This window comes from Schistocerca gregaria, unplaced genomic scaffold, assembly GCF_023897955.1.
Source record: "Schistocerca gregaria isolate iqSchGreg1 unplaced genomic scaffold, iqSchGreg1.2 ptg000359l, whole genome shotgun sequence".
NCBI classification, from domain to species: Eukaryota; Metazoa; Arthropoda; class Insecta; order Orthoptera; family Acrididae; genus Schistocerca; species Schistocerca gregaria.
The window spans coordinates 452,462-474,568 of NW_026061817.1; the positions used below are offsets into that span (position 1 = coordinate 452,462).

Here is a 22,107-nt window from a genome sequence, read left to right on the forward strand (position 1 = left end):
GCACACAACGCTCCATGTTTTGGTCTTCGAACTGTCGTTGGTCGCCCTTCTTCCTTGGCTTCAACCGAACGCAATCGGGGAAAGCAGGCACGTGATGCAGTTACTGTCAGCACCGGAATAAAGGGAGAAGAGGCACTGGTCCGCTGTTGGGCTGCTACCAGCGTCAGTGAGTAGTCGGTGCAGTCGCCAGTAGCGCCAGAAGCCTACACACACCTTCCACTTAATCACGTTGCTTGAAACCGCTCCAACCACAACAAGCGAAAGCCCGGATAGCTCAGTCGGTAGAGCATTAGGCTTTTAACCTAAGGGTCCAGGGTTCGAGTCCCTGTCCGGCCGAAGATTTTAACGCTTCCATAATGGCTCGTCTCGTAGCGATAGTAGCCCTGTCGTAATCAGGGCACGGTTTTACGTTTCCTGTCGGCATTCTGCGCAGACGCAACCGGTTGGGTTTTCCACGATTCGAGGGGCACCTGTGGGACAAGCAGTCGTGGCCGAGTGGTTAAGGCGTCTGACTAGAAATCAGATTCCCTCTGGGAGCGTAGGTTCGAGTCCTACCGACTGCGTCGGATTTTTCTTTTCTTGTTTTGGAAGAAGAAGCAGAAAATATCGCGTTTTGGTACCTCGCCACACCTCACCTCTCACAGCCGTTTATAGTGCCTGTCCTTTAGATAAGGGCGATTTCCAAGCGTCAGCTTTCGCGTCAGCCGAGCAAAGTCGGGACAAGTCGGGACATACTACAGGATGGTGCAACGACGAAAAAAAAAAAAAAAACCTTAATTTAACAGCAGGAGCCCACATAATGATACGGAAAAATTAGCGCCACTTGCGGTGGCCGGGAATCGTACCCGGATCAACTGCTTGGAAGGCAACTATGCTCAACAGTACAACACCACCGCACTGCCGCTGCTCGCAACGCCGCGCTGTGTCGGCTTCCCGCCCGCCCACAGCGGCCCACGGCTATAGGAGCTGCAGGCGCATTACGAGGTAGGAGGGTGCATCCACACGCATTCGGGCAGCGCCTCCAAGCACGCTACGTCTTTGGGCAAGACTCGTCGCCGCTGACGCAAGGTTACTCACACGATAGTGATGAACGGTCGTTTTAAGGCAGTGTAGTGGGGGACTTCGCGAGTTTAGCCCCTTTTTCGACGTCGCTGGGTGGCAATCCCAGTTTCCCTGCCGACAGCTGCTTGGAAAGCACGGGTAGCTTGTCGAGCATCTGTAGTTGAGTGGTTTGTGACTCAGTAGTGCAGTAGGCAGCGCCTAAGTCTCATAATCTTAAGGTATGCCGGCACGATTCCCGGTCGATGCATTATTTTGCTCTTGTGGCAACAATGCTGCCGCGCGGATTGCTCGCTTGAGATGGGTCAGCCTCAGGACCTTATAGCTGTATAGCTGCGGCTGCAGTTTAATCTAGAGAGTCGGGACAGCACGTGTAGCAAGACAACAGATTCTTCAGAAAGCGCAAACTGTCTATCTCTAATATGTGAGACTTACCGAGTTTCGTACGTGTAGCAAGACAATAGATCCTTCAGAAAGCGCAAACTGTCTTTCTCTAAAATGTGAGACTTAGCGAGTTTCCTTCGAGGACGTCTCCGGCGTGCCTCGGTAGCGCAGTAGGCAGCGCGTAAGTCTCATAATCTTAAGGTCGTGAGTTCGATCCTCACCTGGGGCATTTAATTTTCTGTACATCATGGCTGCATTAAGGGCGTTGCTGTTGCTAGGGAACGAACTTAACTGTTGTCCGTTATCCACACGGAGTCCACGCCTCAGCGTCAAAATGTTTACTTCCAATTATGACGACGTAACAACTTTGATATTTCTCCTCCGTGTTACAAACAAAATGCGATGCACACAGCAATGGACAGTCAATTTTGAACTGTGCGCCATGCCGGTCTGTAGGCGCGGATATGATCGCAAGCAGAGAACAGCACTGAGTCCAGATTCAGCACAAAATACAATAAGAGACGGAGTAAATCTCACCGCTGTAGAGCAAGTCCTGTGTGGTCTAGTGGCTAGGATACCTGGCTTTCACTCAACAGGTCCGGCTTCGATTCCCGGTACCGGAACGGAACTATTTGCGCACACAACGCTCCATGTTTTGGTCTTCGAACTGTCGTTGGTCGCCCTTCTTCCTTGGCTTCAACCGAACGCAATCGGGGAAAGCAGGCACGTGATGCAGTTACTGTCAGCACCGGAATAAAGGGAGAAGAGGCACTGGTCCGCTGTTGGGCTGCTACCAGCGTCAGTGAGTAGTCGGTGCAGTCGCCAGTAGCGCCAGAAGCCTACACACACCTTCCACTTAATCACGTTGCTTGAAACCGCTCCAACCACAACAAGCGAAAGCCCGGATAGCTCAGTCGGTAGAGCATTAGGCTTTTAACCTAAGGGTCCAGGGTTCGAGTCCCTGTCCGGCCGAAGATTTTAACGCTTCCATAATGGCTCGTCTCGTAGCGATAGTAGCCCTGTCGTAATCAGGGCACGGTTTTACGTTTCCTGTCGGCATTCTGCGCAGACGCAACCGGTTGGGTTTTTCACGATTCGAGGGGCACCTGTTGGACAAGCAGTCGTGGCCGAGTGGTTAAGGCGTCTGACTAGAAATCAGATTCCCTCTGGGAGCGTAGGTTCGAGTCCTACCGACTGCGTCGGATTTTTCTTTTCTTGTTTTGGAAGAAGAAGCAGAAAATATCGCGTTTTGGTACCTCGCCACACCTCACCTCTCACAGCCGTTTATAGTGCCTGTCCTTTAGATAAGGGCGATTTCCAAGCGTCAGCTTTCGCGTCAGCCGAGCAAAGTCGGGACAAGTCGGGACATACTACAGGATGGTGCAACGACGAAAAAAAAAAAAAACCTTAATTTAACAGCAGGAGCCCACATAATGATACGGAAAAATTAGCGCCACTTGCGGTGGCCGGGAATCGTACCCGGATCAACTGCTTGGAAGGCAACTATGCTCAACAGTACAACACCACCGCACTGCCGCTGCTCGCAACGCCGCGCTGTGTCGGCTTCCCGCCCGCCCACAGCGGCCCACGGCTATAGGAGCTGCAGGCGCATTACGAGGTAGGAGGGTGCATCCACACGCATTCGGGCAGCGCCTCCAAGCACGCTACGTCTTTGGGCAAGACTCGTCGCCGCTGACGCAAGGTTACTCACACGATAGTGATGAACGGTCGTTTTAAGGCAGTGTAGTGGGGGACTTCGCGAGTTTAGCCCCTTTTTCGACGTCGCTGGGTGGCAATCCCAGTTTCCCTGCCGACAGCTGCTTGGAAAGCACGGGTAGCTTGTCGAGCATCTGTAGTTGAGTGGTTTGTGACTCAGTAGTGCAGTAGGCAGCGCCTAAGTCTCATAATCTTAAGGTATGCCGGCACGATTCCCGGTCGATGCATTATTTTGCTCTTGTGGCAACAATGCTGCCGCGCGGATTGCTCGCTTGAGATGGGTCAGCCTCAGGACCTTATAGCTGTATAGCTGCGGCTGCAGTTTAATCTAGAGAGTCGGGACAGCACGTGTAGCAAGACAACAGATTCTTCAGAAAGCGCAAACTGTCTATCTCTAATATGTGAGACTTACCGAGTTTCGTACGTGTAGCAAGACAATAGATCCTTCAGAAAGCGCAAACTGTCTTTCTCTAAAATGTGAGACTTAGCGAGTTTCCTTCGAGGACGTCTCCGGCGTGCCTCGGTAGCGCAGTAGGCAGCGCGTAAGTCTCATAATCTTAAGGTCGTGAGTTCGATCCTCACCTGGGGCATTTAATTTTCTGTACATCATGGCTGCATTAAGGGCGTTGCTGTTGCTAGGGAACGAACTTATCTGTTGTCCGTTATCCACACGGAGTCCACGCCTCAGCGTCAAAATGTTTACTTCCAATTATGACGACGTAACAACTTTGATATTTCTCCTCCGTGTTACAAACAAAATGCGATGCACACAGCAATGGACAGTCAATTTTGAACTGTGCGCCATGCCGGTCTGTAGGCGCGGATATGATCGCAAGCAGAGAACAGCACTGAGTCCAGATTCAGCACAAAATACAATAAGAGACGGAGTAAATCTCACCGCTGTAGAGCAAGTCCTGTGTGGTCTAGTGGCTAGGATACCTGGCTTTCACTCAACAGGTCCGGCTTCGATTCCCGGTACCGGAACGGAACTATTTGCGCACACAACGCTCCATGTTTTGGTCTTCGAACTGTCGTTGGTCGCCCTTCTTCCTTGGCTTCAACCGAACGCAATCGGGGAAAGCAGGCACGTGATGCAGTTACTGTCAGCACCGGAATAAAGGGAGAAGAGGCACTGGTCCGCTGTTGGGCTGCTACCAGCGTCAGTGAGTAGTCGGTGCAGTCGCCAGTAGCGCCAGAAGCCTACACACACCTTCCACTTAATCACGTTGCTTGAAACCGCTCCAACCACAACAAGCGAAAGCCCGGATAGCTCAGTCGGTAGAGCATTAGGCTTTTAACCTAAGGGTCCAGGGTTCGAGTCCCTGTCCGGCCGAAGATTTTAACGCTTCCATAATGGCTCGTCTCGTAGCGATAGTAGCCCTGTCGTAATCAGGGCACGGTTTTACGTTTCCTGTCGGCATTCTGCGCAGACGCAACCGGTTGGGTTTTTCACGATTCGAGGGGCACCTGTTGGACAAGCAGTCGTGGCCGAGTGGTTAAGGCGTCTGACTAGAAATCAGATTCCCTCTGGGAGCGTAGGTTCGAGTCCTACCGACTGCGTCGGATTTTTCTTTTCTTGTTTTGGAAGAAGAAGCAGAAAATATCGCGTTTTGGTACCTCGCCACACCTCACCTCTCACAGCCGTTTATAGTGCCTGTCCTTTAGATAAGGGCGATTTCCAAGCGTCAGCTTTCGCGTCAGCCGAGCAAAGTCGGGACAAGTCGGGACATACTACAGGATGGTGCAACGACGAAAAAAAAAAAAAACCTTAATTTAACAGCAGGAGCCCACATAATGATACGGAAAAATTAGCGCCACTTGCGGTGGCCGGGAATCGTACCCGGATCAACTGCTTGGAAGGCAACTATGCTCAACAGTACAACACCACCGCACTGCCGCTGCTCGCAACGCCGCGCTGTGTCGGCTTCCCGCCCGCCCACAGCGGCCCACGGCTATAGGAGCTGCAGGCGCATTACGAGGTAGGAGGGTGCATCCACACGCATTCGGGCAGCGCCTCCAAGCACGCTACGTCTTTGGGCAAGACTCGTCGCCGCTGACGCAAGGTTACTCACACGATAGTGATGAACGGTCGTTTTAAGGCAGTGTAGTGGGGGACTTCGCGAGTTTAGCCCCTTTTTCGACGTCGCTGGGTGGCAATCCCAGTTTCCCTGCCGACAGCTGCTTGGAAAGCACGGGTAGCTTGTCGAGCATCTGTAGTTGAGTGGTTTGTGACTCAGTAGTGCAGTAGGCAGCGCCTAAGTCTCATAATCTTAAGGTATGCCGGCACGATTCCCGGTCGATGCATTATTTTGCTCTTGTGGCAACAATGCTGCCGCGCGGATTGCTCGCTTGAGATGGGTCAGCCTCAGGACCTTATAGCTGTATAGCTGCGGCTGCAGTTTAATCTAGAGAGTCGGGACAGCACGTGTAGCAAGACAACAGATTCTTCAGAAAGCGCAAACTGTCTATCTCTAATATGTGAGACTTACCGAGTTTCGTACGTGTAGCAAGACAATAGATCCTTCAGAAAGCGCAAACTGTCTTTCTCTAAAATGTGAGACTTAGCGAGTTTCCTTCGAGGACGTCTCCGGCGTGCCTCGGTAGCGCAGTAGGCAGCGCGTAAGTCTCATAATCTTAAGGTCGTGAGTTCGATCCTCACCTGGGGCATTTAATTTTCTGTACATCATGACTGCGTTGCTGTTGCTAGGGAACGAACTTAACTGTTGTCCGTTATCCACACGGAGTCCACGCCTCAGCGTCAAAATGTTTACTTCCAATTATGACGACGTAACAACTTTGATATTTCTCCTCCGTGTTACAAACAAAATGCGATGCACACAGCAATGGACAGTCAATTTTGAACTGTGCGCCATGCCGGTCTGTAGGCGCGGATATGATCGCAAGCAGAGAACAGCACTGAGTCCAGATTCAGCACAAAATACAATAAGAGACGGAGTAAATCTCACCGCTGTAGAGCAAGTCCTGTGTGTTCTAGTGGCTAGGATACCTGGCTTTCACTCAACAGGTCCGGCTTCGATTCCCGGTACCGGAACGGAACTATTTGCGCACACAACGCTCCATGTTTTGGTCTTCGAACTGTCGTTGGTCGCCCTTCTTCCTTGGCTTCAACCGAACGCAATCGGGGAAAGCAGGCACGTGATGCAGTTACTGTCAGCACCGGAATAAAGGGAGAAGAGGCACTGGTCCGCTGTTGGGATGCTACCAGCGTCAGTGAGTAGTCGGTGCAGTCGCCAGTAGCGCCAGAAGCCTACACACACCTTCCACTTAATCACGTTGCTTGAAACCGCTCCAACCACAACAAGCGAAAGCCCGGATAGCTCAGTCGGTAGAGCATTAGGCTTTTAACCTAAGGGTCCAGGGTTCGAGTCCCTGTCCGGCCGAAGATTTTAACGCTTCCATAATGGCTCGTCTCGTAGCGATAGTAGCTTTGTCGTAATCAGTGCACGGTTTTACGTTTCCTGTCGGCATTCTGCGCAGACGCAACCGGTTGGGTTTTTCACGATTCGAGGGGCACCTGTTGGACAAGCAGTCGTGGCCGAGTGGTTAAGGCGTCTGACTAGAAATCAGATTCCCTCTGGGAGCGTAGGTTCGAGTCCTACCGACTGCGTCGGATTTTTCTTTTCTTGTTTTGGAAGAAGAAGCAGAAAATATCGCGTTTTGGTACCTCGCCACACCTCACCTCTCACAGCCGTTTATAGTGCCTGTCCTTTAGATAAGGGCGATTTCCAAGCGTCAGCTTTCGCGTCAGCCGAGCAAAGTCGGGACAAGTCGGGACATACTACAGGATGGTGCAACGACGAAAAAAAAAAAAACCTTAATTTAACAGCAGGAGCCCACATAATGATACGGAAAAATTAGCGCCACTTGCGGTGGCCGGGAATCGTACCCGGATCAACTGCTTGGAAGGCAACTATGCTCAACAGTACAACACCACCGCACTGCCGCTGCTCGCAACGCCGCGCTGTGTCGGCTTCCCGCCCGCCCACAGCGGCCCACGGCTATAGGAGCTGCAGGCGCATTACGAGGTAGGAGGGTGCATCCACACGCATTCGGGCAGCGCCTCCAAGCACGCTACGTCTTTGGGCAAGACTCGTCGCCGCTGACGCAAGGTTACTCACACGATAGTGATGAACGGTCGTTTTAAGGCAGTGTAGTGGGGGACTTCGCGAGTTTAGCCCCTTTTTCGACGTCGCTGGGTGGCAATCCCAGTTTCCCTGCCGACAGCTGCTTGGAAAGCACGGGTAGCTTGTCGAGCATCTGTAGTTGAGTGGTTTGTGACTCAGTAGTGCAGTAGGCAGCGCCTAAGTCTCATAATCTTAAGGTATGCCGGCACGATTCCCGGTCGATGCATTATTTTGCTCTTGTGGCAACAATGCTGCCGCGCGGATTGCTCGCTTGAGATGGGTCAGCCTCAGGACCTTATAGCTGTATAGCTGCGGCTGCAGTTTAATCTAGAGAGTCGGGACAGCACGTGTAGCAAGACAACAGATTCTTCAGAAAGCGCAAACTGTCTATCTCTAATATGTGAGACTTACCGAGTTTCGTACGTGTAGCAAGACAATAGATCCTTCAGAAAGCGCAAACTGTCTTTCTCTAAAATGTGAGACTTAGCGAGTTTCCTTCGAGGACGTCTCCGGCGTGCCTCGGTAGCGCAGTAGGCAGCGCGTAAGTCTCATAATCTTAAGGTCGTGAGTTCGATCCTCACCTGGGGCATTTAATTTTCTGTACATCATGACTGCGTTGCTGTTGCTAGGGAACGAACTTAACTGTTGTCCGTTATCCACCCGGAGTCCACGCCTCAGCGTCAAAATGTTTACTTCCAATTATGACGACGTAACAACTTTGATATTTCTCCTCCGTGTTACAAACAAAATGCGATGCACACAGCAATGGACAGTCAATTTTGAACTGTGCGCCATGCCGGTCTGTAGGCGCGGATATGATCGCAAGCAGAGAACAGCACTGAGTCCAGATTCAGCACAAAATACAATAAGAGACGGAGTAAATCTCACCGCTGTAGAGCAAGTCCTGTGTGGTCTAGTGGCTAGGATACCTGGCTTTCACTCAACAGGTCCGGCTTCGATTCCCGGTACCGGAACGGAACTATTTGCGCACACAACGCTCCATGTTTTGGTCTTCGAACTGTCGTTGGTCGCCCTTCTTCCTTGGCTTCAACCGAACGCAATCGGGGAAAGCAGGCACGTGATGCAGTTACTGTCAGCACCGGAATAAAGGGAGAAGAGGCACTGGTCCGCTGTTGGGCTGCTACCAGCGTCAGTGAGTAGTCGGTGCAGTCGCCAGTAGCGCCAGAAGCCTACACACACCTTCCACTTAATCACGTTGCTTGAAACCGCTCCAACCACAACAAGCGAAAGCCCGGATAGCTCAGTCGGTAGAGCATTAGGCTTTTAACCTAAGGGTCCAGGGTTCGAGTCCCTGTCCGGCCGAAGATTTTAACGCTTCCATAATGGCTCGTCTCGTAGCGATAGTAGCCCTGTCGTAATCAGTGCACGGTTTTACGTTTCCTGTCGGCATTCTGCGCAGACGCAACCGGTTGGGTTTTTCACGATTCGAGGGGCACCTGTTGGACAAGCAGTCGTGGCCGAGTGGTTAAGGCGTCTGACTAGAAATCAGATTCCCTCTGGGAGCGTAGGTTCGAGTCCTACCGACTGCGTCGGATTTTTCTTTTCTTGTTTTGGAAGAAGAAGCAGAAAATATCGCGTTTTGGTACCTCGCCACACCTCACCTCTCACAGCCGTTTATAGTGCCTGTCCTTTAGATAAGGGCGATTTCCAAGCGTCAGCTTTCGCGTCAGCCGAGCAAAGTCGGGACAAGTCGGGACATACTACAGGATGGTGCAACGACGAAAAAAAAAAAAAACCTTAATTTAACAGCAGGAGCCCACATAATGATACGGAAAAATTAGCGCCACTTGCGGTGGCCGGGAATCGTACCCGGATCAACTGCTTGGAAGGCAACTATGCTCAACAGTACAACACCACCGCACTGCCGCTGCTCGCAACGCCGCGCTGTGTCGGCTTCCCGCCCGCCCACAGCGGCCCACGGCTATAGGAGCTGCAGGCGCATTACGAGGTAGGAGAGTGCATCCACACGCATTCGGGCAGCGCCTCCAAGCACGCTACGTCTTTGGGCAAGACTCGTCGCCGCTGACGCAAGGTTACTCACACGATAGTGATGAACGGTCGTTTTAAGGCAGTGTAGTGGGGGACTTCGCGAGTTTAGCCCCTTTTTCGACGTCGCTGGGTGGCAATCCCAGTTTCCCTGCCGACAGCTGCTTGGAAAGCACGGGTAGCTTGTCGAGCATCTGTAGTTGAGTGGTTTGTGACTCAGTAGTGCAGTAGGCAGCGCCTAAGTCTCATAATCTTAAGGTATGCCGGCACGATTCCCGGTCGATGCATTATTTTGCTCTTGTGGCAACAATGCTGCCGCGCGGATTGCTCGCTTGAGATGGGTCAGCCTCAGGACCTTATAGCTGTATAGCTGCGGCTGCAGTTTAATCTAGAGAGTCGGGACAGCACGTGTAGCAAGACAACAGATTCTTCAGAAAGCGCAAACTGTCTATCTCTAATATGTGAGACTTACCGAGTTTCGTACGTGTAGCAAGACAATAGATCCTTCAGAAAGCGCAAACTGTCTTTCTCTAAAATGTGAGACTTAGCGAGTTTCCTTCGAGGACGTCTCCGGCGTGCCTCGGTAGCGCAGTAGGCAGCGCGTAAGTCTCATAATCTTAAGGTCGTGAGTTCGATCCTCACCTGGGGCATTTAATTTTCTGTACATCATGACTGCGTTGCTGTTGCTAGGGAACGAACTTAACTGTTGTCCGTTATCCACACGGAGTCCACGCCTCAGCGTCAAAATGTTTACTTCCAATTATGACGACGTAACAACTTTGATATTTCTCCTCCGTGTTACAAACAAAATGCGATGCACACAGCAATGGACAGTCAATTTTGAACTGTGCGCCATGCCGGTCTGTAGGCGCGGATATGATCGCAAGCAGAGAACAGCACTGAGTCCAGATTCAGCACAAAATACAATAAGAGACGGAGTAAATCTCACCGCTGTAGAGCAAGTCCTGTGTGGTCTAGTGGCTAGGATACCTGGCTTTCACTCAACAGGTCCGGCTTCGATTCCCGGTACCGGAACGGAACTATTTGCGCACACAACGCTCCATGTTTTGGTCTTCGAACTGTCGTTGGTCGCCCTTCTTCCTTGGCTTCAACCGAACGCAATCGGGGAAAGCAGGCACGTGATGCAGTTACTTTCAGCACCGGAATAAAGGGAGAAGAGGCACTGGTCCGCTGTTGGGCTGCTACCAGCGTCAGTGAGTAGTCGGTGCAGTCGCCAGTAGCGCCAGAAGCCTACACACACCTTCCACTTAATCACGTTGCTTGAAACCGCTCCAACCACAACAAGCGAAAGCCCGGATAGCTCAGTCGGTAGAGCATTAGGCTTTTAACCTAAGGGTCCAGGGTTCGAGTCCCTGTCCGGCCGAAGATTTTAACGCTTCCATAATGGCTCGTCTCGTAGCGATAGTAGCCCTGTCGTAATCAGTGCACGGTTTTACGTTTCCTGTCGGCATTCTGCGCAGACGCAACCGGTTGGGTTTTTCACGATTCGAGGGGCACCTGTTGGACAAGCAGTCGTGGCCGAGTGGTTAAGGCGTCTGACTAGAAATCAGATTCCCTCTGGGAGCGTAGGTTCGAGTCCTACCGACTGCGTCGGATTTTTCTTTTCTTGTTTTGGAAGAAGAAGCAGAAAATATCGCGTTTTGGTACCTCGCCACACCTCACCTCTCACAGCCGTTTATAGTGCCTGTCCTTTAGATAAGGGCGATTTCCAAGCGTCAGCTTTCGCGTCAGCCGAGCAAAGTCGGGACAAGTCGGGACATACTACAGGATGGTGCAACGACGAAAAAAAAAAAAAAAACCTTAATTTAACAGCAGGAGCCCACATAATGATACGGAAAAATTAGCGCCACTTGCGGTGGCCGGGAATCGTACCCGGATCAACTGCTTGGAAGGCAACTATGCTCAACAGTACAACACCACCGCACTGCCGCTGCTCGCAACGCCGCGCTGTGTCGGCTTCCCGCCCGCCCACAGCGGCCCACGGCTATAGGAGCTGCAGGCGCATTACGAGGTAGGAGGGTGCATCCACACGCATTCGGGCAGCGCCTCCAAGCACGCTACGTCTTTGGGCAAGACTCGTCGCCGCTGACGCAAGGTTACTCACACGATAGTGATGAACGGTCGTTTTAAGGCAGTGTAGTGGGGGACTTCGCGAGTTTAGCCCCTTTTTCGACGTCGCTGGGTGGCAATCCCAGTTTCCCTGCCGACAGCTGCTTGGAAAGCACGGGTAGCTTGTCGAGCATCTGTAGTTGAGTGGTTTGTGACTCAGTAGTGCAGTAGGCAGCGCCTAAGTCTCATAATCTTAAGGTATGCCGGCACGATTCCCGGTCGATGCATTATTTTGCTCTTGTGGCAACAATGCTGCCGCGCGGATTGCTCGCTTGAGATGGGTCAGCCTCAGGACCTTATAGCTGTATAGCTGCGGCTGCAGTTTAATCTAGAGAGTCGGGACAGCACGTGTAGCAAGACAACAGATTCTTCAGAAAGCGCAAACTGTCTATCTCTAATATGTGAGACTTACCGAGTTTCGTACGTGTAGCAAGACAATAGATCCTTCAGAAAGCGCAAACTGTCTTTCTCTAAAATGTGAGACTTAGCGAGTTTCCTTCGAGGACGTCTCCGGCGTGCCTCGGTAGCGCAGTAGGCAGCGCGTAAGTCTCATAATCTTAAGGTCGTGAGTTCGATCCTCACCTGGGGCATTTAATTTTCTGTACATCATGACTGCGTTGCTGTTGCTAGGGAACGAACTTAACTGTTGTCCGTTATCCACACGGAGTCCACGCCTCAGCGTCAAAATGTTTACTTCCAATTATGACGACGTAACAACTTTGATATTTCTCCTCCGTGTTACAAACAAAATGCGATGCACACAGCAATGGACAGTCAATTTTGAACTGTGCGCCATGCCGGTCTGTAGGCGCGGATATGATCGCAAGCAGAGAACAGCACTGAGTCCAGATTCAGCACAAAATACAATAAGAGACGGAGTAAATCTCACCGCTGTAGAGCAAGTCCTGTGTGGTCTAGTGGCTAGGATACCTGGCTTTCACTCAACAGGTCCGGCTTCGATTCCCGGTACCGGAACGGAACTATTTGCGCACACAACGCTCCATGTTTTGGTCTTCGAACTGTCGTTGGTCGCCCTTCTTCCTTGGCTTCAACCGAACGCAATCGGGGAAAGCAGGCACGTGATGCAGTTACTTTCAGCACCGGAATAAAGGGAGAAGAGGCACTGGTCCGCTGTTGGGCTGCTACCAGCGTCAGTGAGTAGTCGGTGCAGTCGCCAGTAGCGCCAGAAGCCTACACACACCTTCCACTTAATCACGTTGCTTGAAACCGCTCCAACCACAACAAGCGAAAGCCCGGATAGCTCAGTCGGTAGAGCATTAGGCTTTTAACCTAAGGGTCCAGGGTTCGAGTCCCTGTCCGGGCGAAGATTTTAACGCTTCCATAATGGCTCGTCTCGTAGCGATAGTAGCCCTGTCGTAATCAGTGCACGGTTTTACGTTTCCTGTCGGCATTCTGCGCAGACGCAACCGGTTGGGTTTTTCACGATTCGAGGGGCACCTGTTGGACAAGCAGTCGTGGCCGAGTGGTTAAGGCGTCTGACTAGAAATCAGATTCCCTCTGGGAGCGTAGGTTCGAGTCCTACCGACTGCGTCGGATTTTTCTTTTCTTGTTTTGGAAGAAGAAGCAGAAAATATCGCGTTTTGGTACCTCGCCACACCTCACCTCTCACAGCCGTTTATAGTGCCTGTCCTTTAGATAAGGGCGATTTCCAAGCGTCAGCTTTCGCGTCAGCCGAGCAAAGTCGGGACAAGTCGGGACATACTACAGGATGGTGCAACGACGAAAAAAAAAAAAAAAAACCTTAATTTAACAGCAGGAGCCCACATAATGATACGGAAAAATTAGCGCCACTTGCGGTGGCCGGGAATCGTACCCGGATCAACTGCTTGGAAGGCAACTATGCTCAACAGTACAACACCACCGCACTGCCGCTGCTCGCAACGCCGCGCTGTGTCGGCTTCCCGCCCGCCCACAGCGGCCCACGGCTATAGGAGCTGCAGGCGCATTACGAGGTAGGAGGGTGCATCCACACGCATTCGGGCAGCGCCTCCAAGCACGCTACGTCTTTGGGCAAGACTCGTCGCCGCTGACGCAAGGTTACTCACACGATAGTGATGAACGGTCGTTTTAAGGCAGTGTAGTGGGGGACTTCGCGAGTTTAGCCCCTTTTTCGACGTCGCTGGGTGGCAATCCCAGTTTCCCTGCCGACAGCTGCTTGGAAAGCACGGGTAGCTTGTCGAGCATCTGTAGTTGAGTGGTTTGTGACTCAGTAGTGCAGTAGGCAGCGCCTAAGTCTCATAATCTTAAGGTATGCCGGCACGATTCCCGGTCGATGCATTATTTTGCTCTTGTGGCAACAATGCTGCCGCGCGGATTGCTCGCTTGAGATGGGTCAGCCTCAGGACCTTATAGCTGTATAGCTGCGGCTGCAGTTTAATCTAGAGAGTCGGGACAGCACGTGTAGCAAGACAACAGATTCTTCAGAAAGCGCAAACTGTCTATCTCTAATATGTGAGACTTACCGAGTTTCGTACGTGTAGCAAGACAATAGATCCTTCAGAAAGCGCAAACTGTCTTTCTCTAAAATGTGAGACTTAGCGAGTTTCCTTCGAGGACGTCTCCGGCGTGCCTCGGTAGCGCAGTAGGCAGCGCGTAAGTCTCATAATCTTAAGGTCGTGAGTTCGATCCTCACCTGGGGCATTTAATTTTCTGTACATCATGACTGCGTTGCTGTTGCTAGGGAACGAACTTAACTGTTGTCCGTTATCCACACGGAGTCCACGCCTCAGCGTCAAAATGTTTACTTCCAATTATGACGACGTAACAACTTTGATATTTCTCCTCCGTGTTACAAACAAAATGCGATGCACACAGCAATGGACAGTCAATTTTGAACTGTGCGCCATGCCGGTCTGTAGGCGCGGATATGATCGCAAGCAGAGAACAGCACTGAGTCCAGATTCAGCACAAAATACAATAAGAGACGGAGTAAATCTCACCGCTGTAGAGCAAGTCCTGTGTGGTCTAGTGGCTAGGATACCTGGCTTTCACTCAACAGGTCCGGCTTCGATTCCCGGTACCGGAACGGAACTATTTGCGCACACAACGCTCCATGTTTTGGTCTTCGAACTGTCGTTGGTCGCCCTTCTTCCTTGGCTTCAACCGAACGCAATCGGGGAAAGCAGGCACGTGATGCAGTTACTGTCAGCACCGGAATAAAGGGAGAAGAGGCACTGGTCCGCTGTTGGGCTGCTACCAGCGTCAGTGAGTAGTCGGTGCAGTCGCCAGTAGCGCCAGAAGCCTACACACACCTTCCACTTAATCACGTTGCTTGAAACCGCTCCAACCACAACAAGCGAAAGCCCGGATAGCTCAGTCGGTAGAGCATTAGGCTTTTAACCTAAGGGTCCAGGGTTCGAGTCCCTGTCCGGCCGAAGATTTTAACGCTTCCATAATGGCTCGTCTCGTAGCGATAGTAGCCCTGTCGTAATCAGTGCACGGTTTTACGTTTCCTGTCGGCATTCTGCGCAGACGCAACCGGTTGGGTTTTTCACGATTCGAGGGGCACCTGTTGGACAAGCAGTCGTGGCCGAGTGGTTAAGGCGTCTGACTAGAAATCAGATTCCCTCTGGGAGCGTAGGTTCGAGTCCTACCGACTGCGTCGGATTTTTCTTTTCTTGTTTTGGAAGAAGAAGCAGAAAATATCGCGTTTTGGTACCTCGCCACACCTCACCTCTCACAGCCGTTTATAGTGCCTGTCCTTTAGATAAGGGCGATTTCCAAGCGTCAGCTTTCGCGTCAGCCGAGCAAAGTCGGGACAAGTCGGGACATACTACAGGATGGTGCAACGACGAAAAAAAAAAAAAAAACCTTAATTTAACAGCAGGAGCCCACATAATGATACGGAAAAATTAGCGCCACTTGCGGTGGCCGGGAATCGTACCCGGATCAACTGCTTGGAAGGCAACTATGCTCAACAGTACAACACCACCGCACTGCCGCTGCTCGCAACGCCGCGCTGTGTCGGCTTCCCGCCCGCCCACAGCGGCCCACGGCTATAGGAGCTGCAGGCGCATTACGAGGTAGGAGGGTGCATCCACACGCATTCGGGCAGCGCCTCCAAGCACGCTACGTCTTTGGGCAAGACTCGTCGCCGCTGACGCAAGGTTACTCACACGATAGTGATGAACGGTCGTTTTAAGGCAGTGTAGTGGGGGACTTCGCGAGTTTAGCCCCTTTTTCGACGTCGCTGGGTGGCAATCCCAGTTTCCCTGCCGACAGCTGCTTGGAAAGCACGGGTAGCTTGTCGAGCATCTGTAGTTGAGTGGTTTGTGACTCAGTAGTGCAGTAGGCAGCGCCTAAGTCTCATAATCTTAAGGTATGCCGGCACGATTCCCGGTCGATGCATTATTTTGCTCTTGTGGCAACAATGCTGCCGCGCGGATTGCTCGCTTGAGATGGGTCAGCCTCAGGACCTTATAGCTGTATAGCTGCGGCTGCAGTTTAATCTAGAGAGTCGGGACAGCACGTGTAGCAAGACAACAGATTCTTCAGAAAGCGCAAACTGTCTATCTCTAATATGTGAGACTTACCGAGTTTCGTACGTGTAGCAAGACAATAGATCCTTCAGAAAGCGCAAACTGTCTTTCTCTAAAATGTGAGACTTAGCGAGTTTCCTTCGAGGACGTCTCCGGCGTGCCTCGGTAGCGCAGTAGGCAGCGCGTAAGTTTCATAATTTTAAGGTCGTGAGTTCGATCCTCACCTGGGGCATTTATTTTCTGTACATCATGGCTGCATTAAGGGCGTTGCTGTTGCTAGGGAACGAACTTAACTGTTGTCCGTTATCCACACGGAGTCCACGCCTCAGCGTCAAAATGTTTACTTCCAATTATGACGACGTAACAACTTTGATATTTCTCCTCCGTGTTACAAACAAAATGCGATGCACACAGCAATGGACAGTCAATTTTGAACTGTGCGCCATGCCGGTCTGTAGGCGCGGATATGATCGCAAGCAGAGAACAGCACTGAGTCCAGATTCAGCACAAAATACAATAAGAGACGGAGTAAATCTCACCGCTGTAGAGCAAGTCCTGTGTGGTCTAGTGGCTAGGATACCTGGCTTTCACTCAACAGGTCCGGCTTCGATTCCCGGTACCGGAACGGAACTATTTGCGCACACAACGCTCCATGTTTTGGTCTTCGAACTGTCGTTGGTCGCCCTTCTTCCTTGGCTTCAACCGAACGCAATCGGGGAAAGCAGGCACGTGATGCAGTTACTGTCAGCACCGGAATAAAGGGAGAAGAGGCACTGGTCCGCTGTTGGGCTGCTACCAGCGTCAGTGAGTAGTCGGTGCAGTCGCCAGTAGCGCCAGAAGCCTACACACACCTTCCACTTAATCACGTTGCTTGAAACCGCTCCAACCACAACAAGCGAAAGCCCGGATAGCTCAGTCGGCAGTCTGCCTGCAGCGGCGGTGGCGAGCGGTTCGTCGTGCTGTGCTTCGCTCTGCGGCTGGCTTTGTTTACATCCGCTGTGTAAGTCTGTGCTTTTTCGCCGGCGCTTCGCAGTAGTTAGATATTCTGTCAACGTTCGAAAATGCAGTAATGGCTCAACTTAGTAGAAAGGACACTCTGAAATTTACCTTTGATCGACGTTTTGCTCGACCTAAATCTTTCGAAATTGAGGATTGGTTAGAGGAAGTTGTTCAAGTTCCGTTTGAAGATACTGTTGGTTTTCACTTGTCAATTGTGAGTAGTGTGATGTACTTGAAGCTGAAAAACCCTGAGTTATGCGAACGAGTTGTCAATAATACCGGTGGTAAGCTTAAGTTTAAACACAGTGATGGAAATATTGGCGAAGTTACTGTCGATCATGTGGGACTTGGTATTCGAACAATTCGAATTTTTGAGCTACCCTTTGAAGTTCCTACAGATGCGATCAATCTTGTTATTGCACCCTTTGGGAAGGTCCTCAGTAATTTTGCAGAAAAATGGTCCGGTGCTCACAAATATCCGGTTTTGAACGGTGTCAGGCAGTTGAAGGTGGACTTATTACGACATATTCCGTCTTACATTAACGTTTGCGGTTATCGAGGTATCGTCATTTATGATGGTCAACCACGAACGTGTGCAGCTTGCAATTCTCCAGGTCATATTCGTTCTGAATGTATTCAAAGACGTGTTGTGCAGCTGCCGACAGGTGAACCGGTGAAGTCCGCGGAGATGACTATTTTGTCCACCACTTACGCTTCGGTGGCTCGCGACCAACCGACCGACCAACTGCCCATGGATACCGAAGTAGACATTCGCCCCCAACCAACCCTTCCTCCAACGGCCGAGCAACTTGTTGACATTTCTGAGCGACAAGAGCAACACCTGAGTGTGAGTGACGTGGTTGATTCCGTAGCGCAGTCCCCGACTCTGTCAACAGAACAAAATTCCACCTCCTCAGAGACGCAGGTCAGGACTGTGACTGCTGAATGTCGTTCCCCACAACCCCACCATGAAATCTCGGATTCCGATGAGCGTTGTCCACCTGCTAAATCCCCGCGGAAGAACAAGAAACGCAGAATCGCCCGCCAGGGTGCGGAAGAGGCGGCGGCGTCGTTGCGGGGAAAGGTGCAGCAAATCATGGACAAAGTCAGTGCAAAATCACCAGAATCCTCCCGACAACAGGCGCTAACTTCTGCACACCTGCGGGATGAAGATCGTGCAATCACGCTAACTGAGCCCTCTCGCGATGCTACCGGCCAGGTGTCTCCAATGTGCAGTGACGATGTTGATCATTGTTTAAAAGAACAACGACAACATCCTCCTCTTGCGTCCAAGAACCCCAGCACTATAGACTGGGCGGCGGAACCAGAGGTCGAACACATGGACGCTGATGCAACTGATATTCCAGTCACTTCCCGATTTCCCGAACAGCCTTTTACGGCAATAGAACCGGCACATGATGATAAGTTACTGGATCCACGGCAGGCAAACAAAGAAGAGGACTCTGACTTCTTTTAAAACGGCGCCGATTCCTTCTTACTCTCGTAAGAGCGTGAATGACTGATCAGCAGGCGTATAAAATTGGTACATTAAATATAAATAAAATCCGCAGTTCCCTCAAACTCGACAACATCGTAGACCTCTTATACGCCGCCGACATTGATATCCTCTTGCTTCAGGAGGTCGCCGACATTGCTTTGGACCACATTCCCGGTTATAATGTGACGGCCAATCCGGGACACGGTTCCGATTTAGGCACCGCTATTCTCACGAAAGAAGGAATTATCGTCCAGAATGTAGAACGACTCATAAGTTGTAGGGGAATTGGCGTGACTATCAATAATGTTAGACTCCTAAATCTGTATGCACCATCCGGCTCAACTAATAGGCGACGCCGAGCGGACTTTTTCAAGGAAGAAATACTTCCGCTTTTTGCAACACAATATGACCACCTAATATTGGCGGGAGATTTTAACTGTGTACTTAACGCCAAAGATCAGACGCCGCATTTCAATAAATCGATTGAATTAGAACAGATCGTCAAGGATTTACGTTTAGTCGATACGTGGGAGCACAAGTTTGGTACAACACCTGGTTTTACTCACGTCACGAATCATTCAGCGAGTAGATTGGACCGCATTTACGTATCGGACACTCTCAGACAGCGAATTTTACAAACTGAGGTCTGGCCAACCAGTTTCTCCGACCATGCGGCTTATATTTGCACGCTGAATTTGGGGAAACAGGAAACCTACCGAGGCAAAGGACTATGGAAACTAAATGTTGCACATTTAGACGATCCTGAATGCAGAGAAGCCTTCACTCGAGCGTGGAATGAAAGTGAAGCCAAATTCAGTACGTACGGCTCGGCATTGCAATGGTGGCTCGAATGCGCTAAACCGAAAATTCGTAAATCCATGATACAATATTCCCGGAATAAGAACTGGTGGTTTAAGAGAACGATGGAGTTTTATTATCAATGTCTTCGAGACTTATATACTCTTGATGCCACTGTGATTGACAACTGCCCCCGCATTAAAAGACTGCAAGCAAAAATATTACTTTTGAAACGAAAACAGATGGAAGGTTACAAAATTAGAGGTCGGGTTTCGACTATGGCAAAAGGCGAACAGCCATCCATTTATCACCTGATACGTGAAACTAAACGAGCACGGACAAAGATCTTAACTGAACTACAATCCGAAGACGGCACGATTCTACCTCGGCAACACGATATCAGAGACGCCGTTCAAACTTATTACACTGACTTGATGTCCAATAAACCTACCGACGACGAAGCCCTTGCAGAGTTCCGGAGTAGCTTAACGCACAGGCTTAGCCCTGCGGATGTAGCCGAACTCGTCACCGATGTAACGGAAGATGAACTGGAAGATGTGGTGTTCCACAGTCCAAAAAACAAATCTCCCGGATGTGACGGTCTCCCGGTGGAACTTTATCAAGTCTTCTGGCCACAACTGAAGACAAAGCTGACGGTGCTCTGCAACGAACTTCTCCAACCGGACATGCCCATTCCTCCGCCATTCAGTGAAGGACTTGTGGTCTTACTCCCGAAACGGACGAGCAATAACACCGTCGCAACTTTGCGACCCATTACGTTGCTCAACAGCGACTACAAAATTTTTGCTCGCATTCTCGCAACGAGAATGAAAACTGTGATGCATACCGTCATTGGATCACATCAAACGAGTGTTGGAAAGGACAGAGCTATATATCAGACATTATCAGACTATCGAGATGTGATTTCTGTTGCGGACGCTTGCAAAATCCGATGTGCTATCGTAACTTTAGATTTCGCACAGGCTTTCGACAGAGTGAACCATCCTTACCTTTTCCAGATAATGCAGACTCTGGGTTTTCCTCCGCAGTTCATCAGCATCATACAGAAATTGTTACGGAATAGTACATCCAAACTTGTCGTTAACGGTCAGCCAAGTCGCGCCGTCCCGATAAACAGTTCTGTTAGGCAGGGCTGCCCTATGTCGATGGCGCTGTTTGCCATTGCGATCGAACCGCTGCTAGTCACCTTGACGGAACGTTTACAAGGACTCCACATACACGGGCAGAAGATAGTGTGCCGAGCTTACGCTGATGATGTTACCTTCCTAGCTATGAATGTCAATGAGGTCGAGAGGGGTCTCCTGATCATCTCACAATATGAAAAGGCATCTGGTGCGAAACTGCATTGGACGAAATCAGGGATCATGAACGTTGGGCAAGGCATAGGCGCGATCGGTCATGGCCAGCTTAAAGAGATCACTAGGATGACGTGTCTCGGTGTCGATTTTCGGAACACCATCCGCCACACCATTGCCGCCAATTATAAGCAATTGCTCAACAAAATTCGTGCTTGTGCGAAGTTACACAGCGTCAGGAAATTGGACGAGCTTCAAAAGGTTGAATTGGCCAATATTTATATCACTGCCAAAATCAATTATGTGGCTCAAGTTTTGCCCATCCCCACCGATATAGCCAAATGCATGCTGTCCGCGCTTGGACACTTTGTATGTCGTGGCCAGATCTTTAAAGTTCGATATGACACCTTGACACTCCCAACGCGAGATGGCGGACTCAGTCTCATCGATGTACACAAGAAAGCGAAAGCTCTTTATTTCTGCAAAACTTACAAGCTATGGAAACAGTCACCGACCAGTCTGACCGCTCTTATCCTGAATGAAATCGCACCGACTGATCTTCAACCGCCGATTGATGTGCACCATATACCGACTGCGCTCTACCACTTCAAGAGTTTTCTCTTAGAGTATAGTTATGTCCATACAACAGTCTCTGAAAAGAATTTGACGACAGTTAAGGCAATCTACAACTCCTTTGTGGCAACTAAATCACGGAATGTTATCGAACAAAAATTTCCAAACTACAACTGGGACGCGACGTGGCAAAACATCCACAGCCCCTACTTACCTTCGCAAGTAAAGGCGACGTGGTACGCTGCCGTCAATAGAAAAATCCCGACGCAGTCCAGGCTTCATGCAATTCATTTGCAGGACTCGCCAATGTGTGTCACGTGTAATCTCATAGACAGCGAAGAACACCGTTTCGTCTGTGGTACCACGAAAGATATATGGGGTTACGCCCGACAGAAACTGTCGAGCATCAAGAGGACCTCACCATCTGCGATAACGCCAGCTGACTTTCTCAACCCTGATGCAATCCCATTTCCCAGGACAAAGCGGAATGCTGTCAACTGGATAATAGGTCACACAGTGCACTATATTTTTAGTACTGGCGATAAGAACAAAGACGATTTCGTTCTATACCTGACCCTGCAGCACAGCATGATCGCACGCGAACGTAACTACAAGGCGACCTTTGCCAACTTTTTAAGCAAGACCATTGTGTGATCTGCGATTCGACACTCGACCCGTCAGCCTTGCCATGACGGGGAACGTAATATTTAAAGAACGCCCGAAACTATACCACGAGACATGAATGCATGTTTAACCTTCTTTCGAAGTAAGGCGAAACCGACTATTCGCTACATCATTGAGGAGCAGCAGAGGACAATAACAGACAAAAGATGTGAAGACAACACTAGAGAAAAAAACAAACACTTTTCGTTTTCTTATATTTTGCACCAACAAAGGAGAAGATTCCTATTTAATCACTTATTTCTTATTTATTTATTTATTAATCCTAACCAGAAAAGGTACTTTAGTTCGACAAAAAAAAA

At 50.4% G+C, this 22,107-nt stretch overlaps 24 non-coding genes across 24 annotated transcripts; all 24 read left to right on the plus strand.

Annotated features, from left to right (window-relative positions):
• Nucleotides 1-263: 263 nt before the first annotated feature.
• Nucleotides 264-336, plus strand: Trnak-uuu (transfer RNA lysine (anticodon UUU)). The gene has a single exon. It is a non-coding gene; the product is annotated as a tRNA-Lys (tRNA).
• A 145-nt stretch (nucleotides 337-481) lies between these two features.
• On the plus strand, nucleotides 482-563 carry Trnas-aga (transfer RNA serine (anticodon AGA)). Its single transcript has one exon. It is a non-coding gene; the product is annotated as a tRNA-Ser (tRNA).
• Nucleotides 564-1,599: 1,036 nt separating this feature from the next.
• Trnam-cau (transfer RNA methionine (anticodon CAU)) lies at nucleotides 1,600-1,672 on the plus strand. Its single transcript has one exon. It is a non-coding gene; the product is annotated as a tRNA-Met (tRNA).
• Nucleotides 1,673-2,342: 670 nt separating this feature from the next.
• On the plus strand, nucleotides 2,343-2,415 carry Trnak-uuu (transfer RNA lysine (anticodon UUU)). Its single transcript has one exon. It is a non-coding gene; the product is annotated as a tRNA-Lys (tRNA).
• A 145-nt stretch (nucleotides 2,416-2,560) lies between these two features.
• Nucleotides 2,561-2,642, plus strand: Trnas-aga (transfer RNA serine (anticodon AGA)). Its single transcript has one exon. It is a non-coding gene; the product is annotated as a tRNA-Ser (tRNA).
• Nucleotides 2,643-3,676: 1,034 nt separating this feature from the next.
• Trnam-cau (transfer RNA methionine (anticodon CAU)) lies at nucleotides 3,677-3,749 on the plus strand. The gene has a single exon. It is a non-coding gene; the product is annotated as a tRNA-Met (tRNA).
• A 670-nt stretch (nucleotides 3,750-4,419) lies between these two features.
• Trnak-uuu (transfer RNA lysine (anticodon UUU)) lies at nucleotides 4,420-4,492 on the plus strand. Its single transcript has one exon. It is a non-coding gene; the product is annotated as a tRNA-Lys (tRNA).
• Nucleotides 4,493-4,637: 145 nt separating this feature from the next.
• Trnas-aga (transfer RNA serine (anticodon AGA)) lies at nucleotides 4,638-4,719 on the plus strand. The gene has a single exon. It is a non-coding gene; the product is annotated as a tRNA-Ser (tRNA).
• A 1,034-nt stretch (nucleotides 4,720-5,753) lies between these two features.
• Nucleotides 5,754-5,826, plus strand: Trnam-cau (transfer RNA methionine (anticodon CAU)). The gene has a single exon. It is a non-coding gene; the product is annotated as a tRNA-Met (tRNA).
• A 661-nt stretch (nucleotides 5,827-6,487) lies between these two features.
• On the plus strand, nucleotides 6,488-6,560 carry Trnak-uuu (transfer RNA lysine (anticodon UUU)). The gene has a single exon. It is a non-coding gene; the product is annotated as a tRNA-Lys (tRNA).
• Nucleotides 6,561-6,705: 145 nt separating this feature from the next.
• Nucleotides 6,706-6,787, plus strand: Trnas-aga (transfer RNA serine (anticodon AGA)). Its single transcript has one exon. It is a non-coding gene; the product is annotated as a tRNA-Ser (tRNA).
• A 1,033-nt stretch (nucleotides 6,788-7,820) lies between these two features.
• Nucleotides 7,821-7,893, plus strand: Trnam-cau (transfer RNA methionine (anticodon CAU)). The gene has a single exon. It is a non-coding gene; the product is annotated as a tRNA-Met (tRNA).
• A 661-nt stretch (nucleotides 7,894-8,554) lies between these two features.
• On the plus strand, nucleotides 8,555-8,627 carry Trnak-uuu (transfer RNA lysine (anticodon UUU)). The gene has a single exon. It is a non-coding gene; the product is annotated as a tRNA-Lys (tRNA).
• Nucleotides 8,628-8,772: 145 nt separating this feature from the next.
• On the plus strand, nucleotides 8,773-8,854 carry Trnas-aga (transfer RNA serine (anticodon AGA)). The gene has a single exon. It is a non-coding gene; the product is annotated as a tRNA-Ser (tRNA).
• A 1,034-nt stretch (nucleotides 8,855-9,888) lies between these two features.
• Trnam-cau (transfer RNA methionine (anticodon CAU)) lies at nucleotides 9,889-9,961 on the plus strand. Its single transcript has one exon. It is a non-coding gene; the product is annotated as a tRNA-Met (tRNA).
• Nucleotides 9,962-10,622: 661 nt separating this feature from the next.
• Trnak-uuu (transfer RNA lysine (anticodon UUU)) lies at nucleotides 10,623-10,695 on the plus strand. The gene has a single exon. It is a non-coding gene; the product is annotated as a tRNA-Lys (tRNA).
• Nucleotides 10,696-10,840: 145 nt separating this feature from the next.
• Nucleotides 10,841-10,922, plus strand: Trnas-aga (transfer RNA serine (anticodon AGA)). The gene has a single exon. It is a non-coding gene; the product is annotated as a tRNA-Ser (tRNA).
• Nucleotides 10,923-11,958: 1,036 nt separating this feature from the next.
• Nucleotides 11,959-12,031, plus strand: Trnam-cau (transfer RNA methionine (anticodon CAU)). Its single transcript has one exon. It is a non-coding gene; the product is annotated as a tRNA-Met (tRNA).
• Nucleotides 12,032-12,692: 661 nt separating this feature from the next.
• Nucleotides 12,693-12,765, plus strand: Trnak-uuu (transfer RNA lysine (anticodon UUU)). Its single transcript has one exon. It is a non-coding gene; the product is annotated as a tRNA-Lys (tRNA).
• A 145-nt stretch (nucleotides 12,766-12,910) lies between these two features.
• On the plus strand, nucleotides 12,911-12,992 carry Trnas-aga (transfer RNA serine (anticodon AGA)). Its single transcript has one exon. It is a non-coding gene; the product is annotated as a tRNA-Ser (tRNA).
• Nucleotides 12,993-14,029: 1,037 nt separating this feature from the next.
• On the plus strand, nucleotides 14,030-14,102 carry Trnam-cau (transfer RNA methionine (anticodon CAU)). Its single transcript has one exon. It is a non-coding gene; the product is annotated as a tRNA-Met (tRNA).
• A 661-nt stretch (nucleotides 14,103-14,763) lies between these two features.
• Nucleotides 14,764-14,836, plus strand: Trnak-uuu (transfer RNA lysine (anticodon UUU)). The gene has a single exon. It is a non-coding gene; the product is annotated as a tRNA-Lys (tRNA).
• A 145-nt stretch (nucleotides 14,837-14,981) lies between these two features.
• Nucleotides 14,982-15,063, plus strand: Trnas-aga (transfer RNA serine (anticodon AGA)). The gene has a single exon. It is a non-coding gene; the product is annotated as a tRNA-Ser (tRNA).
• Nucleotides 15,064-16,099: 1,036 nt separating this feature from the next.
• Trnam-cau (transfer RNA methionine (anticodon CAU)) lies at nucleotides 16,100-16,172 on the plus strand. Its single transcript has one exon. It is a non-coding gene; the product is annotated as a tRNA-Met (tRNA).
• The last annotated feature ends 5,935 nt before the right edge of the window (nucleotides 16,173-22,107 follow it).